The sequence below is a fragment of the Phyllobates terribilis genome, unplaced genomic scaffold (assembly GCF_046119375.1).
Source record: "Phyllobates terribilis strain yellow unplaced genomic scaffold, ASM4611937v1 Scaffold_2__4_contigs__length_985480577, whole genome shotgun sequence".
Classification (NCBI taxonomy): domain Eukaryota; kingdom Metazoa; phylum Chordata; class Amphibia; order Anura; family Dendrobatidae; genus Phyllobates; species Phyllobates terribilis.
The window spans coordinates 545,553,441-545,567,833 of NW_027362762.1; positions in this window are offsets into that span (position 1 = coordinate 545,553,441).

The window sequence follows — 14,393 nt, forward strand, 5'->3', positions numbered from 1 at the left end:
TGTCACTGCCTCATACATTGTCCTTTTTTGCTAATTGATCATTTTTCCTGATTTCTCCTATTAGTGTGGTGGTTCCATCCATATTCAGCTACATTGGTTCCAAACACACTATATAGGAGTAGATAGAGGAGTCTTTCTGCAGCATTGTGCCCTGCAGCCCCAGCCAGATTAGTATTAGCCTATTTTTTGTAGCCTCATCTATAGCATTGTAATAGCTACAAAAAGTTTGTGATACTATCGGTATTACATCTTTGGGCACATCCAGTGTCCTTTTGTGACAAAAAACCTAAATAAAGTTCACCAAACGCTCCACTTTACAGTTGTGTAGACCACTTTATAAAATTAGTCTTTCTTATACCTGTTAGCAGCTGTTCAGGAATAAGCACACTAAGCCCTTAGTACTTTTCTGCCTATCTTTATCAGTCTACCAAGATGAAGAAGGCAGGGAGTAAGGCATGTGGTCGTGGTCGTGGGCATGGAGTTTCTGCAGGGAGAGGACGTGAGGATTCTGTGCCTGCAGGGAGAGGACGTGGGGATTCTGTGCCTGCTGCGGGCACCAGTGACTCAGCATCCCCCAGTTTTACCAGGGAACAGTCCTTTATGCGCAGCTTTGTAGGAGCTAGCCGTACACCACTGCTGCGGGAGGACCAAATTGAAGCCGTTGTCGGATGGATGGCAGCTAACGCATCGACTTCAATTAGTTCCAGATCCTCTCAGGTCCTGAGCACTGAAGAGCACCCATCTGTCTCTTCACCACCTGCCAAATTGCCCAGGCAGTCAGAGAGCCCTGGACAGGAGCCATCTCTACTTCTGTTCTCTGAATCTCTTGGCTTGGAAAGAGGGAGCCAGCCAAGCAGAATTCAAGAATTTGAAGAAGAGGTAGTATGCAGTGATGCGCAACCATTTTGTCTCTCTGAATCTGAAGAGGCAGATGGGCCAGTGCCTATGGTCAGCAGCACACCTCAGTACGCATCTGATGATGAGACTCAGGTGCCACTTTCTGGTGCATACTGTGCTGTCGAGACTATTCAGGAGAAGCAGTTGTTTGAAGAGGGTGGTGTAGATGATGAGGTCCTTGACCCATCATGGCGTGAGGGACAGGAAGGTGGTGGGAGCAGCTCTGAGGAAGAGATTCCCCGAACGGTCCAAAAAGGAGGGAGAGGGAGGGGGCAGACTTGGTTACCTGTAGCCTCCACTTCGACACCCATTAGGAGAATGGCTCTTCCAAAATCCAAAGCGGGCGCTCCCAAGACTTGCAGTGCCTGGTCCTTTTTTGATACAGTTGCAGATGACATTTGCTTTGTCAAATGCAAGCTGTGTAATCAGAAGGTGAAAAGAGGGAAAAGTGTCAGCAACCTCAATACCACAATTATGTGTAAACATGTGTGGACCAAGCACGTGGTGGAGTTACAAAAACACACTGAAGACCTAGGCCAACCTACAGCGCCACCTACCACCTCTTCAGCTCGTGTTGTAGCCTCTTCCTCCAGCTCACACACAGCTGGTTCGGCTTCCTCACAGGATGGCCATGGAATAACCTCTGGCACTGTTGTACAGAGACAGAGTGTAATTCCACCCACAGCACCACGTTCCCTGTCATCCTCACACTCCCAGGCCAGTCTACAGCCATCGTTAGCACAGGCATGGGAGAAAAGGCGCCCATACTCGTCAAACCACCCCCAAGAACAGGCTCTGAATGCTGGCTTTGCAAAACTACTGGCCCTTGAAATGCTATCATTCAAGCTGGTGGAAACTGACACCTTCCATAACTTTATGGCATTGGCAGTCCCACAATACAACGTGCCCAGCCGCTTTTATTTCAGCAGGCAAGCCGTCCCTGCCCTACAACAGCATGTGGAGGGAAAAGTTAAACATGCGCAACAAAACGCCGTCAGTAGCAAGGTCCTCCTGACCACTGATGCGTGGATCAGTAAGCATGGACAGGGATGATACCTTTCCCTCACTGCCCATTGGGTAAATGTTGTGGAGCCGGGTACAGATCTTGAGAGTGGCGCTGTACGTGTTCTGCCAACTGCAAGCATTGCAGGAATCCTGTCTGTACACATTGACTCCTCCTCATACTCCAGTTCCTCTGAATCAGCGCTGCAGGAGCCGTCACAGTCTACCTCCACATCGACCTGTGAACCGTTACCTGTTATGATGACCGATATGAGCACAGCCGTGGCCAAACGTCAACAGGCCGTCTTAAAATTAATTTCTTTGGGGAATCGAAGCCACACAGCGCAGGAGCTCTGGAATGCCATCAAGCAGCAGAGCGATGTGTGGTTTGTGCCAGCAAATCTCCAGCCAGGCATGGTAGTGTGTGACAATGGCCGAAATCTGGTGGCAGCTCTGGGCCTAGGCAACCTCACTCACATCCCATGTCTGGCACATGTGCTCAACTTGGTCGTGCAAAGTTTTTTAAGGGACTATCCGGATCTTGATGCACTGCTGCACAAGGTCCGCATAGAGTGCGCTCACTTGCGGTGTTCCAGCAATGCAAGATCGCGCATTGCAGCTCTGCAGCACCGATTACGTCTTCCGGAACATCACATCATATGTGACCTACCCACCAGGTGGAATTCAACGTTACATATGTTGGAGAGGTTGTGTGAGCAGCAGGCAGCAGTAATGGAGTACCAGCTGCAGCAGGCACAAACAAGTCGCAGTGCGCACAGTTCACACTTCACCACCACTGCGTGGGCCTCTATGAATGACATTTGCCACGTTTTGCGTGCCTTCGATTATTCCACGCGGATGGTGAGTGCAGATGATGCACTAGTCAGCAAGACTATCCCCCTTATCTACCTGCTTGAAAAAACACTGCAAGCACTAAGGGAGGAGGTTTTGGAAGAGGTGGAGGATGAGGAGTCAAAAATGCCATCTGCTTCTGTACAGTCTGCGCAACGTGGTTACTCACAAAGGCCTAGGCAGGGGACACTTTGTGACGAGGATGAGGAGGAGTCAATGGAGGAGGAAGACATCTGTCCAGAGGAGGGAGGTACACAGTACTCTAGTTGTCAGTATCTAGAGCGAGGGTGGGGTGATGCAGAGCAGGCAGAGATCACGCCTCAATCAGGGGACAGCGTTTCTTGGCCAGTGGGCAGTCTGCAGCACATGGTTGATTTCATGCTGCAGTGCCTGAGAAATGACCACCGCATCGCCCACATTTTCAACACGGCTGATTATTGGGTGTCCACCCTCCTAGATCCTCGCTACCGGGACAATTTACAAAGCCTCATAACACCGTTGAACCGGGAGCGTAAAATGCGGGAGTACCAAGACGCACTGGTGCATTCCATCATGTTCTCCATTCCAACCGAGAGCAGTGCTGCTAGTGCTTTACAAAGCAGCTCAGTGCGTCAAGGCAGTGGAGGAAGCTCTGCACAAAGAGGGAGCAGAAGCAGCGACTCAGCACAAGGCAAGACCAGTATGGCCCAAATGTGGCAAAGTTTTGTGTCCCCGCCGCCACAAATGTCTAAACCATCACAGACGGCTCCAGTCAGCAGGCAACGTTTCCGTCAGATGGTGACAGACTACATGTCTTGCCCTCTCAGTGTACTCCCAGACGGCTCTTCCCCCTTCAAGTTTTGGGTCTCTAAGCTGGACACATGGCCAGAGCTTAGCCAGTATGCATTGGAGGTGCTGGCTTGCCCTGCTGCTAGTGTATTATCGGAACGCGTCTTTAGTGCCGCAGGTGGTGTACTAACAGACCGTCGCATGTGCCTATCCTCCGATAACATTGACCGGCTTACTTTTCTGAAAATGAACAAGGCCTGGATCTCGCATGAATTTGCCAGTCCTCTTCCAGAATAAATAATTGGTTGGCAACAGTATCCAGGTCTCCTGTTGTGTTCATGTTTCTACCACCTGAACTGTAATCCCTGAGCTCCAACACCGCCAGTTGCTGCTCAGAAGTGCTCTCTGCACAGTCAACACTTGCTGCCGTGTTATTGGGGTTCAGTAACGTCAGCTGTTCCCCAGCTGTGTGTCCGGCAAATTCTCCTGCTCTGTCCACATTCTCACTACTACAGATTTTAAAGTTGCTCCAATTACACCTCTGGCTCCTCTGTTTTCAGTATTTACCTTAGGCTCCAACACCGGCAGTTGCCACTCAGAAGTGCCGTCGGCACAGTCAACACTTGCTGCCATGTTATTGGGGTTCAGTAACGTCAGCTGATCCCCAGCTGTGTGTCCGGCAAATTCTCCTGCTCTGTCCACATCCACTGTACTACAGATTTAAAACTTGCTCCAGTTACACCTCTGGCTCCTCTTTTTTCAATATTAATCCTGGGCTCCAACACCGCTAGTTGCCACTCAGAAGTGCCGTCTGCACAGTCAACACTTGCTGCCGTGTTATTGGGGTTCAGTAACGTCAGCTGTTCCCCAGCTGTGTGTCCGGCAAATTCTCCTGCTCTGTCCACATTCTCACTACTACAGATTTTAAAGTTGCTCCAATTACACCTCTGGCTGCTCTGTTTTCAGTATTTACCCTGGGCTCCAAAACAGTTAGTTGCCGCTCAGTAGTGCCATCTGCACAGTCAACACTTGCTGCCGTGTTATTGGGGTTCAGTAAAATCAGCTGATCCCCAGCTGTGTGTCCGGCAAATTCTCCTGCTCAGTCCACATCCACTGTACTACAGATTTAAAACTTGCTCCAGTTACACCTCTGGCTCCTCTTTTTTCAATATTTATCCTGGGCTCCAACACCGCTAGTTGCCACTCAGAAGTGCCGTCTGCACAGTCAACACTTGCTGCCGTGTTATTGGGGTTCAGTAACGTCAGCTGTTCCCCAGCTGTGTGTCCGGCAATTTCTCCTGCTCTGTCCACATTCTCACTACTGCTGATTTAAAAGTTGCTCCAATTACACCTCTGGCTCCTCTGTTTTCAGTATTTACCCTGGGCTCCAAAACAGTTAGTTGCCGCTCAGTAGTGCCATCTGCACAGTCAACACTTGCTGCCGTGTTATTGGGGTTCAGTAACGTCAGCAGAACCCCAGCTGTGTGTCCGGCAAATTCTCCTGCTCTGTCCACATTCTCACTACTACATATCTTAAAGTTGCTCCAATTACACCTCTGGCTCCTCTGTTTTCATTATTTACCCTGGGCTCCAACACTGCTAGTTGCCCCTTAGAAGTGCCATCTGCACAGTCAACACTTGCTGCCGTGTTAATGGGGTTCAGTAACGTCAGCTGTTCCCCATCTGTGTGTCCGGCAAATTCTCCTGCTCTGTCCACATTCACTCTACTACTAATTTAAAACTTGCTCCAATTAGACCTCTGGCTCCTCTGTTTTTAGTATTTACCCTGGGCTCCAACACCGCCAGTTGCTGCTCAGAAATGCCGTCTGCACAGTCAACACTTGCTGCCGTGTTATTGGGGTTCAGTAACGTCAGCTGATCCCCTGCTGTGTGTCCAGCAATTTCTCCTGCTCTGTCCTCATTCACACTACTAGTCTATTACTGATTATAAACTTGCTCCAATTAGGCCTCTAGCTCCACTCTGTTTTTAGTATTTACCCTTGGTTCCAGCACCGCCAGCTGTTTCCCAGCATTGTCTTTGGCACGGGTACTCCATCCTGCCCAGTTTGGGCGGCGGGATCTGGCAATGAAGGCTGGTTCCATAGTGCCAATAGGACAAGCACCCCCTGTAGGACTTTGGGTTTCGGTAACTGCGGCCGGTTCGCGGCCTTGCAATTTTTTTTTTCATGGGTACCTTCTGCTACCCTTCCGGGTTCCAGTACCGTCAGCTGCTTCCCGGCAGTGTCATTGGCATGGGTACTCCCTCCTGCCCAGCCTGGTTCCAGCATGCCAGCTGTTTCCGGGTAGTGTCAACGTCACTTTGCCTCCAATACGTTGTCCTGTCATGTTGCGGTCGGATTAGCCTACTCTATGGTGCCTTCAGTTTAGGTGACTCCTATGTGGGCTGCGGGATCTGGCAAATGAAGGCTGGTTCCATAGTGCCAATAGGAAAAGCACCCCCTGTAGGACTGTGGGTTTCGGTAACTGCGGCCAGCTCGCGGCCTTGCAACTTTTTTTTTCATGGGTACCTTCTGCTACCCATCCGAGTTCCAGTACCGTCAGCTGGTTCTCGGCAGTGCCTTTGGCTTAGGTGCCTCCTTCTCAGTATCCAAGTTCCACCAACGTCTGCTGGGCCTTGGTAGTGCTTTCTGGCACAGGTACCTCCTGCTTAGCAACCGAGCTCAAGTACCGTCAGCTGGTCCTCGGTAGTTCCATTGGCTCTTGTACCTTCTGCTACCCATCCGGGTTCCAGTACCATCAGCTGTTTCCCGGCAGTGTCTTTGGCACAGGTACTCCCTCCTGCCCAGCCTGGTTCCAGCACGCCAGCTGTTTCCGGGTAGTGTCAACGTCACATTGCCTACAATACATTGTCCTCTCGTGTTGCGGTTGAGTTAGCCGACACTATGTTGCCTGCAGTTTAGGTGACTCTTATGTGGACTGCGGGATCTGGTAATGAAGGCTGGTTCCATAGTGCCAAAAGGACAAGCACCCCCTGTAGGACTGTGGTTTTCGGTAACTGCGGTCGGTTCGCGGCCTTGCAACTTTTTTTTTCATGGGTACCTTCTGCTACCCATCCGAGTTCCAGTACCGTCAGCTGGTTCTCGGCAGTGCCTTTGGCTTAGGCGCCTCCTTCTCGGTATCCAAGTTCCACCAACGTCTGCTGGGCCTTGGTAGTCCTTTCTGGCACAGGTACCTCCTGCTTAGTAACCGAGTTCCAGTACCGTCAGCTGGTCCTCGGTAGTTCCATTGGCTTTTGTACCTTCTGCTACCCATCCGGGTTCCAGTACCATCAGCTGTTTCCCGGCAGTGTCTTTGGCACGTGTACTCCCTCCTGCCCAGCCTGGTTCCAGCATGCCAGCTGTTTCCGGGTAGTGTCAACGTCACTTTGCCTCCAATACATTGTCCTGTCGTGTTGCGGTTGGGTTAGCCGACTCTATGTTGTCTGCAGTTTAGGTGACTCCTATGTGGGCTGCGGGATCTGGCAATGAAGGCTGGTTCCATAGTGCCAATAGGACAAGCACCCCCTGTAGGACTGTGGGTGTCGGTAACTGCGGCCGGCTCGCGGCCTTGCAACTTTTTTTTTCATGGGTACTTTCTGCTACCCATCCGAGTTCCAGTACCGTCAGCTGGTTCTCGGCAGTGCCTCTGACTTAGGTGCCAACTTCTCGGTATCCAAGTTCCACCAACGTCTGCTGATCCTTGGTAGTGCTTTCTGGCACAGGTACCTACTGCTTAGTAACCGAGTTCCAGTACCGTCAGCTGGTCCTCGGTAGTTCCATTGGCTCTTGTACCTTCTGCTACCCATCCGGGTTCCAGTACCATCAGCTGTTTCCTCTCAGTGTCTTTGGCATGGGTAATCCCTCCTGCCCAGCATGGTTCCATAACGCCAGCTGTTTCCGGGTAGTGTCAACGTCACTTTGCCTCCAATACGTTGTCATGTCGTGTTGTGGTCGGGTTAGCCGACTCTATGGTGCCTGCAGTTTAGGTGACTCCATTGTGGGCTGCGTGATCTGGAAATGAAGGCTGGTTCCATAGTGCCAAAAGGACAAGCACCCCCTCTAGGACTGTGGGTTTCGGTAACTGCAGCCGGCTCGCGGCCTTGCAACTTTTTTTCTCATGGGTACCTTCTGCTAGCCTTCCGAGTTCCAGTACCGTCAGCTGGTTCTTGGCAGTGCCTTTGGCTTAGGTGCCTCCTTCTCGGTATCCAAGTTCCACCAACATCTCACGGTCCTTGGTAGTGCTTTCTGGCACAGGTACCTCCTGTTTAGTAACCGAGTTCCAGTACCGTCAGCTGGTTCTTGGCAGTGCCTTTGGCTTCGGTGCCTCCTTCTTGGTATCCAAGTTCCACCAACATCTCACGGTCCTTGGTAGTGCTTTCTGGCACAGGTACCTCCTGTTTAGTAACCGAGTTCCAGTACCGTCAGCTGGTTCTTGGCAGTGCCTTTGGCTTCGGTGCCTCCTTCTTGGTATCCAAGTTCCACCAACGTCTCCTGGTCATTGGTAATGCTTTCTGGCACAGGTACCTCCTGCTTAGTAACCGAGTTCCAGTACCGTCAGCTGGTCCTCGGTAGTTCCATTGGCTCTTGTACTTTCTGTTACACATCCGGGTTCCAGTACCATGAGCTGTTTCCTCTCAGTGTCCTTGGCTTGGGTACTCCCTCCTGCCCAGCCTGGTTCCAGCACGCTAGCTGTTTCCGGGTAGTGTCAACGTCTCTTTGCCTCCAATACGTTGTCCTAACGTGTTGTGGTCGGGTTCGCAGACTCTATGGTGCCTGCAGTTTAGGTGACTCCTATGTGGGCTGCGTGATCTGGCAATGAAGGCTGGTTCCATAGTGCCAAAAGGACAAGCACCAACTGTAGGACTGTGGGTTTCGGTAACTGCGGCCGGCTCGCGGCCTTGCAACTTTTTTTTTCATGGATACCTTCTGCTACCCATCCGAGTTCCAGTACCGTCAGCTGGTTCTCGGCAGTGCCTTTGGCTTAGGTGCCTCCTTCTCGGTATCAAGTTCCACCAACATCTGCTGGTCCTTGGTAGTGCTTTCTGGCACAGGTACCTCCTGCTTCGAAGCCGAGTTCCAGTACCGTCAGCTGGTCCTCGGTAGTTCCATTGGCTCTTGTACCTTTTGCTACCCATCCTGGTTCCAGTACCATCAGCTGTTTCCTTGCAGTGTCTTTGGCATGGGTACTCCCTCCTGCCCAGCATGGTTCCATAACGCCAGCTGTTTCCGGGTAGTGTCAACGTCACTTTGCCTCCAATACGTTGTCCTGTCGTGTTGTGGTAGGGTTAGCCGACTCTATGGTGCCTGCAGTTTAGGTGACTCCTATGTGGGCTGCGGGATCTCGCAATGAAGGCTGGTTCCATAGTGCCAATAGGACAAGCACCCCCTGTAGGACTGTGGGTTTCGGTAACTGCGGCCGGCTTGCGGCCTTGCAACTTTTTTTTTCATGGGTACCTTCTGCTACCCATCTGAGTTCCAGTACCGTCAGCTGGTCCTCGGCAGTGCCTTTGGCTTAGGTGCCTCCTTCTCGGTATCCAAGTTCCACCAACGTCTGCTGGTCCTTGGTAGTGCTTTCTGGCACGGGTACCTCCTGCTTAATAACCGAGTTCCAGTACCGTCAGCTGGACCTCGGTAGTTCCATTGGCTCTTGTGCCTTCTGCAACACATCCGGGTTCCAGTACCGTCAGCTGTTTCCTCTCAGTGTCTTTGGCATGGGTACTCCTTCCTGCCTAGCCTGGTTCCAGCACGCCCTCTGTTTCCGGGTAGTGTCAACGTCACTTTGCCTCCAATACGTTGTCCTGTCGTGTTGTGGTCGGGTTAGCCGACTCTATGGTGCCTGCAGTTTAGGTGACTCCTATGTGGGCTGCGTGATCTGGCAATAAAGGCTGGTTCCATAGTGCCAAAAGGACAAGCACCAACTGTAGGACTGTGGGTTTCGGTAACTGCAGCCGGCTCGTGGCCTTGCAACTTTTTTTCTCATGGGTACCTTCTGCTACCCATCCGAGTTCCAGTACCGTCAGCTTGTTCTTGGCAGTGCCTTTGGCTTAGGTGCCTACTTCTCGGTATCCAAGTTCCACCAACGTCTCACGGTCCTTTGTAGTGCTTTCTGGCACAGGTACCTCCTGTTTAGTAACCGAGTTCCAGTACCGTCAGCTGGTCCTCGGTAGTTCCATTGCCTCTTGTACCTTCTGCTACCCATCCGAGTTCCAGTACCGTCAGCTGGTTCTCGGCAATGCCTTTGGCTTAGGTGCCTCCTTCTCGGTATCCAAGTTCCACCAACGTCTGCTGGTCCTTGGTAGTGCTTTCTGGCACAGGTACCTCCTGCTTAGTAACCGAGTTCCAGCACCATTAGCTGGTCCTCGGTAGTTCCATTGGCTCTTGTACCTTCTTCTACCAATCCGGGTTCCAGTACCATCAGCTGGTTCTCGGCAGTTCCTTTGGCTTAGGTGCCTCCTTCTCGGTATCCAAGTTCCACCAACGTCTGCTGGTCCTTGGTAGTGCTTTCTGGCACGGGTACCTCCTGCTTAATAACCGAGTTCCAGTACCGTCAGCTGGTCCTCGGTAGTTCCATTGGCTTTTGTACCTTCTGCTACCCTTCTGGGTTCCAGTACCGTCAGCTGTTTCCTGGCTGTGTCTTTGACACGGGTACACCCTCCAGCCCAGCCTGTTTCCAGCACGCCAGCTGTTTCCGGGTAGTGTCAACGTCACTTTGCCTCCAATACATTGTCCTGTCGTGTTGTGGTCGGGTTAGCTGACTCTATGGTGCCTGCAGTTTAGTTGACTCCTATGTGGGCTGCGTGATCTGGCAACAAAGGCTGGTTCCATAGTGACAATAGGACAAGCACCCCCTGTAGGACTGTGGGTTTCGGTAACTGCGGCTGGCTCGCAGCCTTGCAACTTTTTTTTCATGGGTTCATTCTGCTACTCATCCGAGTTCCAGTACCGTCAGCTGGTTCTCGGTAGTGGCTTTGGCTTAGGTGCCTCCTTCTCGGTATCCAAGGTCCACCAACGTCTCATGGTCCTTGGTAGTGCTTTCTGGCACATTTACCTCCAATTTAGTAACCGAGTTCCGGTACCGTCAGCTGGTCCTCGGTAGTTCCATTGGCTCTTGTACCTTCTGCTACCGATCCGAGTTCCAGTACCGTTAGCTGGTTCTCGGCAGTGCCTTTTGCTTAGGTGCCTCCTTCTCGGTATCCAAGTTCCACCAACGTCTGCTGGTCCTTGGTAGTGCATTCTGGCACAAGTACCTCCTGCTTAGTAACGGAGTTCCAGTAAAGTCAGCTGGCCCTTGGTAGTTCCATTGGCTCTTGTACCTTCTGCTACCCATCCGTGTTCCAGTACCATCAGCTGGTTCTCGGCAGTGCCTTTGGCTTACGTGTCTCCTTCTCTGTATCCAAGTTCCACCAACGTCTGCTGGTCCTTGGTAGTGCTTTCTGGCACAGGTACCTCCTGCTTAGTAACCGAGTTCCAGTACCATCAGCTGGTCCTCGGTAGTTCCATTGGCTCTTGTACCTTCTGCTACCCATCCTGGTTCCAGTACCGTCAGCTGTTTCCCGGCAGTGTTTTTGGCACGGGTACTCCCTCCTGCCCATCCTGGTTCCAGCACGCCAGCTGTTTCCGGGTAGTGTCAACGTTACTTTGCCTCCAATATGTTGTCCTGTCGTGTTGTGGTCGGGTTAGCCGACTCTATGGTGCCTGCAGTTTAGTTGACTCCTATGTGGGCTGCGTGATCTGGCAATGAAGGCTGGTTCCATAGTGCCAATAGGACAAGCACCCCCTGTAGGACTATGGGCTTTGGTAAATTCGGCCGGCTCGCGGCCTTGCAACTTTTTTTTTCATGGGTACCTTCTGCTACCCATCCTCGTTCCAGTACCGTCAGTTGGTTCTCAGCAGTGCCTTTGGCTTAGGTGCCTCCTTCTCGGTATCCAACTTCCACCAACGTCTGCTGGTCCTTGGTAGTTCTTTCTGGCACAGGTACCTCCTGTTTAGTAACCGAGGTCCAGTACCGTCAGCTGGTCCTCGGTAGTTCCATTGGCTCTTGTACCTTCTGCTACCCATCCGAGTTCCAGTACGGTCAACTGGTTCTCGGCTGTGCCTTTGGCTTAGGTGCCTCCGTCTCGGTATCCAAGTTCCACCAACGTCTGCTGGTCCTTGGTAGTGCTTTCTGGCACAGGTACCTCCTGCTTAGTAACCGAGTTCCAGTACCGTCAGCTGGTCCTCGGTAGTTCCATCGGCTTTTGTACCTTCTGCTACCCATCCAGGTTCTAGTACCGTCTGCTGGTTCTCGGTAGTGCCTTTGGCTTAGGTGCCTCCTTCTCGGTATCCAAGTTCCACCAACGTCTGCTGGTCCTTGGTAGTGCTTTCTGGCACAGGTACCTCCTGCTTAGTAACCGAGTTCCAGTACCGTCAGCTGGTCCTCGGTAGTTCCATTGGCTCTTGTACCTTCTGATACCCCTCCGGGTTCCAGTACCGTCAGCTGGTTCTTGGCAGTTCCTCAGCCTTCTTGTTGCTTCTGCTACATTTCCAAGTTCAAGCTTTTTGAAATGGTTCTTGGTAATCACTCTGGATCTCCCTGACGAGGACCCTGAAGACAAGGAGCCTGAAGACCACCCTGAAGAAGACGAAGACCCATAAGACGACCTCGAAGACGAGGACCCTGAAGGTGAGGACCCTGAAGACCACCCCGAAGAAGACGAGGACCCCGAAGACGATGACCCTGAAGATGATGACCCTGAAGACCACCCTGAAGAAGACAAGGACCCCGAAGACGAGGACCCTGAAGACGAGGACCCTGAAGACCACTGTGAAGAAGACGAGGGCCCCGAAGATGACGACCCTGAAGACGAGGACCCTGAAGACCACCCCGAAGAAGACCAAGAAGATGACGATGAAGAAGATGACCAAGAGGACAAAGAACAAGAAGACAACCACCAAGATACAGAAGAACAAGAGACAGAAACCAAAAGCAGAAGAACAAAAAGCTGCAGAACAAAAAGCGGAAGAACAATAAGCATAAGACTAAAAATCAGAGCAAAAGATATTATCTAAATTATAAGCAGAAGTAGACTAAGCAGTGTATGGGGGTGAGTCCGTTCCTCCTCGTGGTGCCCCTGGAAAAGACCTGCTGCTGCAGGCCAAACTGAACTCGGACAAATCCTGTTGTAAATCTTTCGTGGTGGGCAGAACGAAACTACAGGAATAATACGAAGAAGGTGAAGAAGAAGAAGATGAAACAGGTGAAGAAGAAGTTGATGAAAAAGATGCTGAGGATGATGAAGGAGAAAGTGTGAGAGAAGTAAAAAAGATGGTGAAGAACATGGAAGTAGTGAAACATAAAAATCTGACAAAATATAAAAAAACTTAACATCGTCAATATTTCCGTAACTCAGAACTTCTTAAAAAAAATATTAATTCCTGCTATTACATTTGATTGGGCGAAACCTCTATGCCTTTATTGTCTCCCCTACCTCCCCAAATACATTCTACATTATTCTTAGTTGTTTTCCTTCATGTAGAATTAACCTACAAGGAAAGAAAGGGTTTATTTTCATTCCGGTATCGGAATCGGCGATATCCAATATTTTTTGGGTATCGGTCCGATCCAATCCGATTCGATATTTCTCGATATTGGAAGGTATCGCTCAACACTACTAGTAAATTATAACTGTGGTTTTGCTGTTCCGCGGAAAAAATCTCTATTATCCTGCTTTTGGCATTTTTTGCCGTAAAAAAAAACTGTAATGTGTCTCCCTGATTGTTCAGACACAAATATATCTGTTGAAAATAGTCTGGTGTATGCCAGAGGAACAGAAGTGTGGTTTTGCAGTCCCACGGTTCAAACCTCTGTATTATCCACTTTTGGGCCATTTGTATCTAAAAAAAAACAGTTTGAGTGTGTCGCTCACTGTTCAGTCGCAAATATAAATATTTAAAAAATTCTGGTATTCATCAGAAAATTATAACTGTTGTTTGGCTGTTCCATGGTGAAAAAAACTATTATCCTGCTTTTGGCAGTTTTTGCCGTAAAAAAAAAACTGTAATAGTGTCTCCCTGATTGTTCAGACACAAATATATCTGTTGAAAATAGTCTGGTGTAGGCCAGAGAAACAGAAGTGTGGTTTTGCAGTTCCACGGTGGAACTGGACGTTCTGGTGATGGTGCGTGCAGAGGACGGGGCCGTGGCCAAAGTGAAAATGTGCCACAACCAACAGCCACATTTTCTCGCTCCCACTTCTTGACCGAATTACTAGGGAAGCACAGAATAACACCAGTATTGCAAACTGATCAGTGTGAACAGGTTATTAATTGGATAGCAGATAATACTTCCAGTTACCTGGGCACCACCACCTCCGGTCTGTCTTCCACGCGGTCAAATCTTAGTTGCCGTGAGTCTCGACCGCATACTCCTCCTCACCCTGATGTTCCTTCTTCCCACCATGCCGAGTGTCGTCAGTCAGCAACTGATCCCACACTTGGACACTCTGAAGAGCTGTTCACTGGTCCATTTCCATATTTGTGCCCCTCACCTGCTCCGCTTGAAGTGGTGGAAGAGGAGATCCCATGTAGCGATGCCCAAAAATTTGAACAGCCACAGCCACAGGAAGTCAACGCTTGCAATTTGTCACAAGAGGTGGACGAAGATGAGACAAAATTGCCAGGAAGTGAGGAGGAGGTGCGCAAGTAGAAGAGGAGGAGGTGGTGGATGATCTAGTAACTGACCCAATGTGGCAGGAGGACATGCAGAGCGAGGACAGCAGCACTCAGGGTGAGAGAGGCAGAGTACCCCAACAGGCAGGAAGAAGCAGTGTGGTGGCCGCACACAGAAGGCAGGCAACATTTCCCGTAACACCAACACGAGGGACGTTGCCAGTACAA